The sequence below is a fragment of the Corvus hawaiiensis genome, chromosome 9 (genome assembly GCF_020740725.1).
Source record: "Corvus hawaiiensis isolate bCorHaw1 chromosome 9, bCorHaw1.pri.cur, whole genome shotgun sequence".
NCBI lineage: Eukaryota > Metazoa > Chordata > Aves > Passeriformes > Corvidae > Corvus > Corvus hawaiiensis.
Genome location: NC_063221.1, coordinates 1,269,225 through 1,282,159, shown reverse-complemented (window position 1 = coordinate 1,282,159; position 12,935 = coordinate 1,269,225). Strand labels below are relative to the sequence as shown.

Sequence of the window (12,935 nt, the reverse complement as noted above, 5' to 3'; positions counted from 1 at the left end):
TGTGCCAGGGGCCTAACTGCTCACAAAACTCTGTTTCTACGAAGGAGAAAAAAAAAGGAGATTTGCTAGAATAATTCTGAGGAGCCTTCCCCATGCTTACCCCTTCAAGCTTGGAGAGTGCTCCGACATGGGGATGGGTATTGCTGGGGAATGGAGAAGATAAAGGAAGAACTGGAAAAAGCATTCTCCTGGTAGGGACTTGGAATTCTCCCGCAGCACAAAAGGTTCTTCAGAAGCAACAGGTTAGGGGGAAGAGGAGGGTTTTTCTTCTTGCAAAATCCACTCTCACAATCCTGCCCTCCCACATGAACCTGCAAGGAGAGTGAGGAAAGAAGATGGACCTGCTGGAGGTCTTGCATGTAGTGTTGAGGCATAACCTACATGCTGAGGAGGGCTTTTACTTCAGTGCAACTTTCCAGAGCTTCCTTGATGCTTAGAGGAGGGGATAATGGGGAAAAATTCTTCCCTGGGAGGGTGGGGAGGCCCTGGCACAGGCTACCCAGAGAAGCTGTGGCTGCCCTCGGATCCCTGGGGGTGTTCAAGGCCAGGTTGGATGGGGCTTGGAGCAGCCTGGGATAGCAGAAGGTGTCCCTGCCCATGGCAGGGGTTGGAATGAGATGAGCTTGAAGGTGCCTCCCAACCCAACCCTTCCTGTGGTTCTGTCCCCACTGATGGCCTCGATGGCCGTGCCAACTGCTCTGCTGCTTGTGAGTGTTTCACCTCCCCTCTGCTCCAGCTGCAGTTCGTGCTGTGGCTTGTGCTGCCCTTCGGAGCCAGCTCACGTTCAGTGTCATCCCCAGCTGCCACTGTCACCTGAGACTGAAGGCACACCCAGCAGCCCTGCAAAAGCTGCTCTGCTCAGAGAAGCACAGAGCACCTCAGGTGGGATGACTGAGGTTTTTCTCAAGCAAGTGGGAAGCTGGGGTGTGACCAACTCTTTCTCTGTACGTATTTAAATGTGCATATGGCACTGTGGGAAAAACGTGCCATGACTTCTGAAAGGTACAATGTTTCCAGGCCATGGGAACTCCTCTGCCACCAGGGATCTGCTGGGTACTGCCATCCGAGGAGGATGTCTACAGAAAGGAGCCCCATCCCTTTCCCTCTGCCCCAGCACAAAGCTCTGATGTAGTGAAGTGAAACGTTCTGCTAAGCAAGGACCCGTGTTTGCTGCTGACTTTACAAGCAGGAGTACATTAACTCCAGGCTGTACTGAAAATGTCACTCCTGTACCATTCAGACAGCCCATGTAATTGCCTCTGCTGTGGAGCAGGAGGAGGAGGGTGGCGTGGATCACGGTACAGAAATGTTTCCTGCAGCCTGGCCCCTCCTCTGCTGCCATCTCTCTGTCAGAACCTCAGGACATTTCTTCATTTCAATGGCTTTGCCAGGGGATGTTCCCGTGTTCCAGAGGAATGGAGAACTTGGCATTTCAGCTGGTGGCTGCTGCCGAAAATTGCAGGAGTTGGACACCCCGCTACAGCTCCCTGGTGAAGGCTGAGTGGCACAGACACTGCTGCTCACAACCAGAGCTGCTGCCCTGGAGCCCATCAGGGGAGACACGCGGACACGGAGCTCCTCTGTGGTGAGACAGCTTCGTGACAGGGCCTGCTCAGGATGCTTCCCACCGAGGGGAGTGGGGAATTAACTCACCACTGCACGTGGCCTGTGGTGTCTCAGCACTGAACAGGTTCACCAGGAATGTCAAATTCTGTGTAGAAAGTTGGTGTTGAATAGTTCTGAAGTTAGCACTGTATCTGTGCGGGTTTAGTTTGTAAGAGTTGCCCTTCCTGCAGCCCCCAACACCTTCAGACTGTTGAAATTCAACAGGTCAGGGCTGCTGACTGAAGCTCTCACAGGCTGCACCCACCAGGGCGCTGTGCAATCCTCACCCCTGTGGGACCTGCATGCTTTCCCCTGCTTAGAGGGAGGGAAAATCAAGGTGCAAACCTGAAATGATCACCTCAGCTTACACAGATACATGCCAAAGAGACCAGATGCCAGCTTTTTTGACAATTTCTGACAGCTGAAATACCCAGGTGTAGAATTATGCTTCATGTGCTGCCCCCCGAGCAGCTGCTGCTGCTGTTTACCCTGATTGAGTCCACGTCCCGTGGCCAAGAACCAGCGAGATTGTGCCACAGCGGGCTGGCAATTGCACCACGTCCTCATGCAACACCTGCAGGGATCTGCTACAGCATCTGCTTAAAGACCTGTGACAAGGAATCCCAAGGAGGGATGGGGCCAAAGATCTGTTGAGCTGAACCCATGGTGGGGCTTGGTATGTGAAAAAGTTTGTTTTAGTAGGTTTTTTTACATCTTTTAACAGCCCGCTGTTTGGAAAAGCTTCCCCCAAGCATCCCACTCTGCCAAAAATGACAGGGTAAGGGGGAAAAAAGTAATCTGAGGGTTGTGAGGCAGAACTAAAGCCCTGAACAAAGAGACAAAAGTCCTTGCAGTTCTGGAAAACAATGGCTTTGTATCCTTACCTTCTGATCAACGACACGCTCTGCTGCCCCAGCTTTAGCGCCAGTCACACCACTTCCTCTGCTTCCCTGCCAAAAAAACCCCTTATTAGATGGGTGTCAGGAGAGAAACCGCGCAGTCCTGCTGTTCCCTCTGAATTAAACATTTGATTTCCCTGTGTTTTCAGGAGGAACCGTGAACGGCTCACGCTGTGCCTAGTAACAGTCCACTTAGCAGTTGCATTAGCTGCGCGTATTTATTGCCTTCCCCTCCCGCATGTGGCTCCTCAGGCAGAGCCTGCGCCTCCTCCATCGGCAGCGCTCGGCATCCCCTCGTCCGCATCCACAGCCACGGTGCCAAGGCTCGAAGGGGGCAACCTGCACGGCACACACGTGGATCTGCCCCCACACTGGCCCATGAGGGACCACGAGCCCGTTCCTGAACTCCCGTGCGTTTTCCTCAGCGCCTTTCCCCCGGCATGGGCCGAGGCGGGGGCAGCTGCGAGCGGCGGAGTTCCAGGCGGGCAGAAGATGGCAGCAACAGCCCAGCAACCGCGCTGCTTCACTGGGCAGGGATTGCCTTTCTCCGGGAATACCGAATATTTTCACCCCTCTGGACTTCAGGATTGTGATCAAGGCACGAGAGACACCGCGCACGGACTGGGACACCAAAGGAGACGGCTCAGCATGAAGAGCTCGGTGCGAGAAGGACCACGTAAGCATCGCCCAGGCATGGAAAGGTGTTTGTTCTTCCGGCCTAGGTGGATCTTTACAGAGACTTCTGTGGATTTTAGCTCCTTAGTGCAGGTACATGAGGCCCGGCAGATTTTCCACATGGTCTTCCCAATACAGGGGATGTTGTCCCATGGGAGGCGGTGGGAAATGGGCAGCAAGCATTAAGGAGCAGCAGTGCTGGGACAGTTCTGTGCTATGCTTCCATTTGGGATGTTTTTTCTTTTAGTCTTTGATCATTGCAGGAGACTCGTGTGGATTTTTAGCTCCTAGGGGGTGCAGGTACCCGAGGCCTTTTGGATTTTAAGCTTGGCATCCCCTTTCCCCAGTGCAAATATTTGGGAAAAATTAAAACCTCACATTTTTAGAGCTCTGCTTTTTCAAGGACAATGGCAAACATCCTGAACACTCCACCGTGGTGGGCGTGTAGGCTGGGATGGGCTGGCAGACACTGTAAGTGACATGTGGGACGGGAGGGAGATCTGAACATCACGCTGCCTTGCATCCTGGATTTGACCTTCCTCTTTTCTTCAGTCTTCTACACCTTTTGCAACATGCACGTAACTTCTGTTTCTGTTCTGTTCTTAGGTAAGGTCACTGGGATGGGACTTACAACATCTTCCAGCTCTGCTGCTGCTTCTCCTCCTAAAGATCTTGGCCGAGTCACCTGTGTCAATTCAGTGTCCACCCTTGTTAAAGGGAGTCCGAGAGTCTCTGTTCTCCTTGGTAAGAGCCTGGAGAGGTGTCAGTGAACAGAGGTAACTTTTTCTTGCTAATGCAGCATTTAAAGTGGCTGACTGCAAAGCAGGGCTTATGCTGTTGTAAGGTGTTGCCCAAATGCTAAAAGAAATAAGCGGGTTCTCATGTTAAAGAGGGTTTCAGGGCAAATGGCCACGGCAGAGGGTTTGGAGGGGGGGCTGGAAGCACTATCGAATTCCCAGAGCAGGGCTTTCTCTGGTGTGTGAAGCTGGTGGCCACTACCCTGTCAGTGTTTGTAGAGGGGACAAGGAGAGATCCAAAGTAGAGTGGGTTATGGAGAGGGAGATGATTGGAGCTGAAAGAGGGGAGCAGAGGAACAGCAAATCCTGGAGCCAGGCAGGGCAGGTACAAGCTCCCTTGAGAAACATGACGCAATTTCCTTCCCCAGTGTAAAGGTATTAGATTATTCTCGGTGATCCAATAAACACCACAAGCCTTTGCAGTGATCGCTGTACCTTGTGGGGCTGCAGAGGAGGGCATGGGGCATCCCATGACCAGGAGCTCTGCCACTTCGGCAGCCTTGAGCATCTCCTCTTCAGGAGGCTTGTCCAGGGATGAACAGCAGAGCCTGCAGCAGGGAAGGCTCTACCATCCTCTTGCCAGGGCAGTGTTTCATAAAGCTCTTACAGCTAAAGCCGAGGAGTACCTTTGGAGTGCTCCAGCATGGTGGTGTGGGAACAAAGATCTTCAATGCTGGGCTTGGGGGGAAAGCAAAGGAAGCCCTGTGTGGGGCTGAGCTCAGGCACACCTGGGGGAGCCAGAGGGTGCTGAAGGGGAGAGATGAATGATGGGGAAAAGAAGATGGGAAAAAAGAAAGGATGCTCTGTCCCAGCTTGGGGGGACTGGAGAGGCAACAGGGTTATTGCAGCTCCTCACAGTCCTGCTCCCAGCACAGCTGTGCATCCCCAGGGGACTGGGCACTGAGCACTTTCAATATTGGGTAAATATAAAAATGCTGGGTAAATATTTAGAGTATCTAAGTAGATCTTTGCAGCTCCAGTGAGCCACACCAGTTGAATACTTTGCAGAGGAGCATTTTGGATTCCAAAGGCTTGATTTTTTTTTTTTTTTCACTTTTTTTTTTTCACTTTTTTTTTTTTTTTTTTTGGTAGTGAGAGAGTGCCTTTGCAGAAGCCTGTGGTGGATCCCAGCAGCAGAAAAGGGCTCTGTGCTGCCATCGCAGTGTGTCACCACACCGGTTTTCCCAATGGGGAAACCAAATATTCAGGGGCCATGGGTTGAGTCAGAGCTCGCAAAGCCAGGGGATGAGAACCCTGATCTGCTGACTCTCCATCCCTCAGTTTAACCACAGATTTGTCCCTTCCCCTCTGGGGATCTCGCACTCCAAAGCTGCGCTGCCATTTGCACATGATTTTTGGAGAAAACTATTTTTGGAGAAAATAATGTGCTTCTCGGGCTGAAACATCTTATAATAACTCTCTGTCCAGAAGGCAGATGGGAATGTATGTGGGGGAGGGATGATGAGAAAAAAATTGGGGTGGAGAAATCAGTATGGCTATTTGTTAGAGGAAGACCAGAGCACACCCAGCAGTTACTGCTCCGCACAGCAGCTGCCGGACAGAGACCCAGGGCCAGGGCCGGGTGTGGCTGTGCCACAGGCACAGCGTGGCTGTCCAGCCCGTGCCATGCCAGGCGTATTCCCTGGCGCGGGGTGGGCTTGGCTGGCTGATTGTGCTGGAGGCAGCTCCCAGCTGGCAGAGGTGATCACAGCACCTGCGTGTCCTTATCTGCAGGTGAAGCAGCGTGTCTGCATGTGACCACGCCTTTGTGTGGCATTCCGGATCAGGAAGAGAGGTGGCTTCCTCTCACGAAATCCAGCAAGAGCTCTAAAGAGCAAAGTAACAGCAGGGGGACTGAGAGACAGGATCTGCGCCCCGATCAGGGCTCCAGCTGATGTGCCACAGTGAGGGATGCACTGCAACTGAATGGGTGTGATATTTTCTGTGTATCCCCTTCTTCCTTCCAGGATTAGCTCCAATAGGTGGTGTTTTATTGTTTAGAGAGAGAGTGCCTTTCTTACTATGCCATGACCACTAGCCCTGGTGCCTTGTGGTGACGTGAAGGAGAAGGGAGCAGGCTCAAGCTGAGTGCTGGTACCATTTTTAGATATACCAGCTTGGTACTAAATACCATGCACAACTTGGATTGGAATCCTGCAAAAGGGCCATGAACTGACTCTTCTCTGGAACAAGTGGATTTTTTCAAATAGCATCCGTGGTCATAGAAGTGCTGAGACTACACACCCAGGGAAAATACAGAGGTGGGAGGAAAAATACCCGATGCAGCTCCCGGACGCTCAGTATTTCTCAGGCAAAAATGTGCGCTCACACACAGGAAGCCCTAAACATTTTGGACTGTACCTGCAGAGAGGACTGGGCACTGCACACCTGGACAGTGGAGGGTTGTGGGAGCATTAGCTGTGGTTTGGGAGCTCAGGCTCCTGGAATTCAGGCTGTACATCTGCAGGGCCATCACAGCATGGGCTCTTTCTGCTACGCTGTCCTTCATATCTGCCCTTGCCAGGCGTCAGCCCTTACCTGTGAGCTCAAGTGGACAACTTGAGAAGCCTTTTGCTGCACTTTGCCACAGGGAGCCTGTCAGCTCATTTCATCAAATAAGCAATGGCCAGCAGTAATTGCTTCTTGTCTCTTCTGTACAGCCCTGATTAAAAACCAGGGGCACAGCCATCAAGTGTCATTGCTGTGGTATTTGCTGCCCAGAGAAACAAATGCACCTTCCCACCACCTTCCAGCTTCCCTCCCACAAGCAAGGAAGGTCTCACCTCAATGTACCTGCCATGAAGGCAGGTGCAACCAACTTAAATGTCTGTGAATGACCGTGCCTCTGCCCAGGATGACTGTCTGGGGGACTGGCCGCTGTTTCTTGGCTGGCAGTGTAGGAAGCAGGAGGGTCATCTCCACCTTGAAGCAGTTCAGATGCAATTGAAGTGAATCCCTTGCGGAACCCTCCTGGCTTCTGCTGAGCTACCACACAGATGGGTCTGGCTCACTGCATGCAGCAAAAGCCACTTAATTACAGCAGCAGCTCAATTTATTTGTTTTGGAGCATCCTTATTAGCCATCACTTAAGCTTGTAATTAAGGGAAGAATAGGGACTGTAAAAAGGGTACCATCCTGTGCTGCTGGTCTTGTCCCTGTGCTGCAGCAGCCCAGTGTTGCTCCAATCTGCTCAACACCTTCAGGACTCTCTCCCCTCTTGCATGGACAGCACTGCTGTCAGCTGTGCTCCAAATGCCTGCTTTATTCCTGGAAAAGCATGGCAGTGTTTTTTTCCTGGGACACTCTTAACTGACTGGGGTAGAATATCTGATGCCCCAAACGCTACGTAGGCACAGCATGAGCAGCAGGTACCTCCTGGAGGGATGTTGCTGCTCATCTCTTACAATAAATCCCCAGGTAGATTAGTACCCTCTCACCCAGTGGGAGAGAGCATCAAAATCCTTGCAGAGACCATGGCAGGAAAAACAAAGGCCTGAGGAGTGAGACCTGAGGCTCACGTGGTAACCAAGGGAGCCCAGACCGTCTCCTCAGGAGAGAACACTGCTCAGGAACACAAAGCTACATCGCTGCTCTGACTGTGGCTGTTGTCATGTGCTGAAATCCTTGTGTTCAGTGGAGGTGTGGCTGCTCAGGTGCTTCTTCTCAAGTGCCCAAGATGTTTCTGTGATTTCCAGCCTGCCTCTGTACCACTGTCCTGAATCTCCTCCTCGCAACCCTACATCTTGATTGCACTCTTGGGGCTGAAGGGCTGCTCTGACAAGCACCACACAGCCATTTTCCACCCTTCCTGCTCTGAGACTCTGTTTTCTTTCGTACAGACCAGTTTTGGGATTCCTACATCTTATTTGAAACGCAGCCTGAACAACTACCAGCACTGGCAGGAAGCTTTAATCATCTCTGTGTTTTTCACAGGGACTGAGTATCTCATCCATGTCACCGTGATGCCTGCTCCTGGACCAGGGCCCACCATGGCCATCAACCCTGTGGGATTGGCTCTGCTCCCAGGAGGTTCACAGGTGAGTGTCAGGGATGCATCTCCAACCCAGCATCTTTGCAGGTACTCTCCTGGTGGGAGGCAGGGCTGGACTTGGCTTTGACAGCTGGCAGCTCCGGTCAACTACTTTTGTGTGGTCCAGGAGGAAATTCCCTAAGCTGGCAGGAGCAGCTCCTGTTTGTGGTGCAAGGGAATGTGTATCAACTGTCAGGGTCTGCTCACAGGACAGGGGAGAAGGCTGGATGCTGCATTTGTGTGCGTGTGAGCTGTCACAAGCTCCAGAGCAGTGTTTTCCTTCATTTATTCAAACATCTCAAGGAACAATAGGTTGCTGGACTGGGAGGGGAGAGGAGGAGTTCGCTCCTCCGTTCTTCTGAAGTGTCAGCACCTCACAGCGCTCTTGCTCACTCCTGATTGATGAAAGATCCCGTGGTAAACATGGAAGTGCAGCGTGGAGAACCCCACGGCTGTAGTTGGAGTGAAGAGCCATCTCCAGGCTACACCAAACGAGATTATTTGTGTCCTGGTACAACCTTTGCTCGCAAACAACAGCCTCCCTAGGTAACCACACAACAGAGCACAAGTGCCTGTTTATTTGCCTCTGCTCACAACAGTGAGGGAAGGGAACCCATCTGTTTGGGCAAGGGAGAACAAAAACACAGAGGAGGGAAGTTGGTAACATCTGTAATATAGGCAGCCCAGAGAAAGAAGCCTGTGATTCTAGAGATGTGGATAAATCTAGTGATTGCTCTTTGCTCAAAGTTCAAGCCAAGTCACCTAACCGGGAGCCTGGCAAGGAAAATAAGGACAAATAAATCATTCCTTCCTTATTGGCCTCATTTCTTGCTCAAAGACAAAACCCAAACCTCTCTGGCTGAGTTACAGTCCAGTAAGTGCATCCTTTCACTGACCCTACGTCCATCCCATGACCTTTTCTGCACTGACTCATCACAGCATCTGTTGTCGTCACCTCCCCAGTGTCCTGGGGACTGGCTTTATCATAAAAAAAGGACCTGTTCAAAGGCTACATTTTTAAGTGCCAGTCCTGGGCTCCCTGAAGATGATCCAGCCCATGAAGAGAAAGCTGGCAGGTTTGTCACAATCTCGCCTTTGCTTGTTAGAGTCAGTTGGAGAGTTTTACAGATCTGTTCTAAAGGTTGCTGGAGGCTGTTTTTTTTGTTTTAAAGTCGAGGCTGCAGCAGACAGGCAGCCACTACTAAAAGGAGAAATTTAAAAAAAAAAAAGTAATTTGGGCTTTAAAGCCAGCTGACTGCTTTTCACAGGCTGAAGGATTTTTTATGTCTGGATGTTCCTGACCTGCAAGGTGAGGGGACGTGTTGTCATGGAAGAGGATTTGAGCAGCTCCACCTTCTTTAACAAGGGTCCTGTGCTGACTTGTGAGAGCCTTTGATCGGACTTCAGGTACCCTGGCATGGCCACATCCAGCCATTCCTCGAGCTTTGTTTCCAGAGAAAAGATCCAAAATCAGACCTTTCTATTCCAGCACCAGCCTTTCTTCATTTCCCTCCTCCCTAGATCCCATGAGGACGGAAAAAAAATTTAAACTTAGTGCTGCATATACTTTCACATTTGCTTTTTATAAAGAGGTTGGGATTAAGGCATATTTCACCCTAAGAACACCCTATTGGAAGGATAAGGTGCTGTTATCTCAGGCTGCTCCCTTAGTCTCCTCTGAATAGTTTTGCCTAGGTTGAGAGAACGTTTCTCAGCAATTACACAGAAATTGGCCGGTTTGGTGCACTTCTGACACATTCTGCAAAAATACTTGATGTGCCACAAAAGGACTGACTCAATGAGGGGAAAAAAATGTTTCTCATCCAGAAAAGTCATGGAAGTGAAGAGCTCACAAGGCTTCAGCCAGTCACCCCTCACCCCAAACAGTCCACAGCATCACCAGGGTTTATATTTGGATGATGTTCTCCCAAGACTGAGTCATATTTCCTGCCTCGAGTTGCTCTGAAAGGCTGGTGTTTCAGGCAGGGTCCACATTTCTGTCTGATTCATGCAACAGGCCCTATCTGTTGTTTTCGGGCGGGCTTGGATTACCCAGCGCATATGAAAATTAGACCCAAGCTGAGTCAACAAATATTGATCTACTCAACCTCAGGTCACAGCTGAGAACAGTGTTCTGAAGGAGTACTTCGGAGGGGCAGGATCACATCAGAGGGTGAAATTCAACCCTGCTCCAGGGAGTTTGCAACCTTAGTACAATCAATAGGAGCATCTGAAAACGCTGGTCTCATTCAGGTTACAAAGCCTGGGGTCTCTGAGCGCTTCCTCCTCTAGCAGCTGAGTGTAAGAAAATAATCAATGAATGATTATTCATTATATACGAATAATAACATATGAGAAGAGGAGGGGGAGTGATGCTGAAATAGCTGCGTGTCGGGGGCACGTGGGGCTCTGAGCAGATCAAGATGGGAGCAGAGGGAAAAGCAGGGCAGTGGGACAGACTTGCTTGAGATGATTAATGCCCACCCACGCCCCATCATCATTCACGGTGTGAGCGTTCCTCTCAGACGGTGACTTGCGCTGCTGAACGTGCGATGTGCTGATTTTCCAGGTACTTGGCCATTTGACTTGAGGGTTTTTCTGAACGCGCCGGATGAGATGCGATGTCTTGCGAGCACTGGAGTGGAGGCAGCAGAGCGGATTTTCCCCACTGCGGTGAATTAAGTAGGACGTGCTGCCTTCTCGAGCAGAGTCCCTGAGCCTCCCGTGTGTCGGCAGGGTCACAGTTTATTTGCTAACACCTCAGAGAAAAGCCAGTTTGTGTATTCAGACCAATGAGGCTGACTCATGGCAGGCCTGATCCCTGACCAGCAAAGTCTCTGGGATTACCGAGAAAATTATTTTCCCAGTCATAGGATGGTTTGGGTTGGAAGGGACCTTAAACATCATCCAGTTCCAACAAACTCTCTAGTCAGACGGGTTTTCCCTGTTTTCTCTCCAGCAGGATAGAAGGACAGGAGCAACCATCCATCAAGGCACATTGTCACCAGCCCAGCAGACAGCAAGCCCCAAGTGTGGAGAGGACAAGCTCTCACAAGCCCACATTTTTGGGCCTGGTTCCTGTTTCACGTGGCAGCAGGCTGGCCCCAACCTGATGCCTGCCCCAACGGAGCAGGACACGGCAGCTTGAAAGGGGCTGTCGGGAGAAGAACAGCTGAGAGCCACAACGATCCCAGCGCGTGTATAAATAGAGACGGAGCTGTTATCCTGATGAAATGAGACCAGATGTTTTTCCCAAATCCCTCCTCTCTGCTAGGGAAAATTATAGTTTAGTTACAGCAGGGCAAAGCGGGCAGCAAAATATTTTGGACCAACTAATGTTGGGAAGTCAAAGGGGCAAAATGCCTCACTGGGGCAGGGGTAGCATGGCCTGTGATGCTCCAGAGATGGATCGGGCATGGTCAGAGTGGGAACTGGAGGAGTCTCTCGCTGCTTTTGTTCTGTTTTTCTGCTTCCTATCCCAGTATTAATGGGCTGAGTTTTAAAGCCCATGCTGCGGCCGCTTTTGTGAGGTAGAAATTCAGTGTCAGCACATGTATCCTGGAGGCAGTTGGCACGAGATGAAGGAGGGATGGCAGCAGCAGTTAAAACTGGGCCTTGGCTCTTTAATATTTAACTTTCCCCAGTGCTGGGGGTTTTTTTAAATCAGTTTGCGCATTATCTGCCATCCCCGTTCAAAGAGGGTTTTAGCACAGAGATTTCAGTGCTTAATCCCATGGGCAGGGAAAGCGGAAGAGTCTCTGTGAAGGTTCCAGGGCTCAATCTGGCCTCAATTACACCAGCCTAAATCAGCAAAGAGTGGCCACGACAGACTTTGCCGTGACCGCATCGGGCTGGAGGTAACAAAGTTAGGGGTCAGTCCTCTATCTCTCCCAGAGATGCCTCTGATCCCTAAGGCTCCATCCATAAGGGAGTTCCCAGGCGGATACAAACACTGTCAGACTGGCTCAGAATAAACATCCACCTTGGGCAACAACTAGGGCCTGGCCGTGGCCAGCTGCAGATGCTTAGGAAGGGATATCGGAAGAGGGAGAGTATAAAGTGATCCTTCCTCTGGCATATCCTCCCAGCTCCTGGTAATCAGCAGTTGAGGGACTTCCTAAGCCGGAGGTTGCATGAATTTGTGTAATCCCTTTTGGTTTTTTCCTCATTCGTTTATACTTTTGGCCTCCGTGACAACCTGCGGCAATAAGTTCCACAATGTAATTATGTGTTGTGTGAAAAAGTACTTCCTTTTGTCTGCTTCAGTCCCGGCTCCTGAACATTTCTCTTCATGCTCTTGTGTTGTGAAGAAAAGGGAAAAGGAATTCCAGGCCCATAGCAGACCTCTCTTGACCTCTTCAGACTTCTCTGTCTTTATTTGCCCCAAGGTTTTGCTCTTCCAAACTGGAGTCTCCCTGTTTTTCTAGTCTTTCCTCCTCATATGGTATCTATCCCATCACCTCCACTGTCCTTACCGCCCTCCTCCACGTCTCTTCTCATTTTATTATTGCCTTTTTCTTTTTGAGATAAGATCACTGAAGTGAGACTTGCTCACTCCTGAAGACATGAATTCATTCTCCTGGAAGAAGGTCAGCTCAAAAGCTTTCTTTCCTCAAGCCACACTGGTGTAGTTTGATTTCTTCTACAACACATACAGTCTTGGGCTTAATGAAAATACACATGCAGCTCTCTTCAAATGCCTGGCTTTTACCTATTCTGAGCAAACCCCCAGCCCTAATTTAACTAGAGCCTGTGGGTTAAAATGACATCCCCAAGCAGATCAACTAATGGGGCTGGTTTACATGAAGGGAATTTCATGCATGTGCTTATATTACTGCTCATTTATGCCTTCACAAATCCCCTGAGCACTACTGGTGGAGAAGACCCCCAGCCAGAACAGCTGAACTGGTGAGCATGAAACTTGGGAGT

At 50.5% G+C, this 12,935-nt stretch overlaps 1 long non-coding RNA gene across 1 annotated transcript; it reads left to right on the top strand.

Moving 5' to 3' along the window:
- The first annotated feature begins 3,791 nt into the window (after positions 1-3,791).
- Positions 3,792-12,915, top strand: LOC125330465. Its single transcript, XR_007205549.1, has 3 exons — positions 3,792-3,923; positions 7,910-8,013; positions 10,966-12,915. It is a non-coding gene; the product is annotated as an uncharacterized LOC125330465 (long non-coding RNA).
- Positions 12,916-12,935: the final 20 nt, after the last annotated feature.